Source organism: Myotis yumanensis, unplaced genomic scaffold (assembly GCF_028538775.1).
Source record: "Myotis yumanensis isolate MYYU_CA2020_CCGP unplaced genomic scaffold, mMyoYum1.0.hap1 SCAF_3, whole genome shotgun sequence".
NCBI classification, from domain to species: Eukaryota; Metazoa; Chordata; class Mammalia; order Chiroptera; family Vespertilionidae; genus Myotis; species Myotis yumanensis.
In genome coordinates, this window is record NW_027223754.1 from 166,138,353 (window position 1) to 166,140,706 (window position 2,354).

Below are 2,354 nucleotides of genomic sequence, written 5' to 3' on the forward strand. Positions count from 1 at the left end.
ATCTCGCTGACATATGTAGATGTTGAGGTGTTCAGTGGCTGCTCCCTGGGTGGCAGGGGCTCCTTGGGTTGTGGTTGCTGCTCAGACGGTTGCGGTAGCAGCTGCTTTCCAGTTGGCAGCAGCTCCTCTGGTGGGTGTTGTTCACAGCTGTGTTGGCTCTTCTGGCTGGTGGGGGGAGGCTTCACGTACAGTTGCTGTTCCACAGACAGAGGGTGTGGTGATCAGGAGGCTGTGGTGATCAGGAGGCTGCGGTGATCAGGGGGCTGCTGTTGCTTGGATCTGCTGCGTTGATTTAAAGGCACAAAATACAACAGAGCAAGGCACAACGTACCAGGCACTGAACACAAGTATATTCACAATATTAATAACTCCAAATAAAGGTGACCAACCGAATTAAGAGAATTAGGGGATAAGGGAGAAAGAAGAGAAGAAGATAAAAGAGAGAACAGAAAAGAAAAATAAGAAAAAAACAAACAAAAAAGGAGTGCAAAAATAGAATTGGGAAAAAAGAGGGGGGAAAAAAGAGAGCGAAAAAAGAGAATGAAGTAGAAGTGGGGAAGAGACTCCCCGTATGAGGAGCAAACTCCAATAGAACTGCCACTAATCTCAACAAATTCCAGCAACAGATCCCTGGAGATGAATGCAAACTACAAACCACCAATAATATCCAGAGGGGTAAGGGAAAACAGAAGCACAAAAATAGCTGGGGTGGGGTGGGGGAGGGAAGGGAAAAACCAGCAGAAAAAAAAAGAAAAAGAAAAAGAAAAAGAAAAACAACCTCACAACCAGTCCTAAAAAAGAAGAAAAAACACAAAACAAAACAAACAAACAAATTTAAAAAAAAAAAAAAAAAAAAAAGCCCAATATATTCAACAATCAAGAAAACAATAGAAAGATAAGAGAGAAAAAAAAAATGGTTGGAAAGTGAAGAAGGATAAAGAATAGGTGTATAAGGATTTAGAGCAGTAGATTGGAAATAGGATATATAAGTAGGGTGGAATTAGACAGGGGGTAAAAAGAGGGAATTGGGAAGGTCTGGAGCAGGAATAGGGTAAGAGAAACAGGACACCAAAAGGGGAAAAGTAAGGAAGAGGGTTTTAGCAAAGAGGTGGAATTGAGATAGGGAAAATTAATGCTAAAGGAACGATGAAAATAGAATGGAGAACACTAATCCCAAAAGAAAATAAAGAGAAAATAAAATGGCACTTTAAAAAATGGTAAAATGGTAGGAGTAATAATACTGGTTAAAAATAAAAATGTGGTAATTGAAAGGGTAAAATCAGGTGATGGAAAAAGAAGAAAAAGAGAAAAAAAAATTGGTTTCTTAGTAAAAAGGTGAAAAAATTAAAAAGAAAAAGAAAAAGAAAAAATTTGTAGTAGTGATGGTCTTTCGGTTCTTCTACTCTTCAGCCTGGTTCGCCTTGGTCCTGCCAGGTATTTAGGAGAGTGTTGCCTGCATTACACTGTTCCTCCGTGTTGTAAATCACAGTCCTGATTTTAAAGCAGGCCGTATTTGTGATCCAGTCTGCCTTAATTTGTATTCCCCTAAGAGTCAGTTTGTGGCTCAACCTCTGGGTGGCAGTGTTTTTGGGTTGGCCTCTGAGGCTATACAGCTTCTCTATCCTTTTTTAATCCTTACCCTGCTCTGTGTTGTTGGTGGGACTGAAAATCCCTCTATAGGCCAGACCCTGGTAACTCCCAGGGACTAATCAGCTTGTTTTAGTCCTTTATCTCATACAGGGTGGAATCTGGGTGTGGCTGTGCTCCTTGCCTGGGGGGCTGGGGGGAGGAATTCCACCCTCTGGAGGAATGGCTGCCCCAGTCCTGGGCCCAGGGGGGTCTCAGCACTCAATTCGCTGCCACCTCCTCCGGCTCCCCCTCTTTCCTCAGCCTCTCCCCAGATTCCCCTCGTCTGCACCTTCACCCTCTCTTCAGCACAGGTGAGTGTCTGTATCCGAACTGTCCTATGAGCAGGGTTCAGTGAAAACAAAGAAACAGACAAACGCCGGCCGGCCGCGGAAACGCTCCTCTTACCGGTCTGGGAAACGCTCCTCTTACCAGCACTGCATGGTCTGGGAAACGCTCCTCTCTTATGGGCACTGCACGGTCTGATCAGTTCCTCAGGATGCCCCCTTTAGTCTCAGTTCTCCGCAATCACAAAATCCAAATCTCAAATCTCCTGGCGCCAGCAAACCCGCGGAACTCCTTACCCTGGTCAGGGTCTGTGTCTGTCCCAAGAGACGCGGCTGTCTGCCATGCGGTCTCCCTCCGACCCTCTGGGCTCAGGTCTGGCAAACTTTCCTGCCCAGATCCCTGGTTTTTAACCTTTCCAGGGGAGGTCTGCCCTTCCAGGC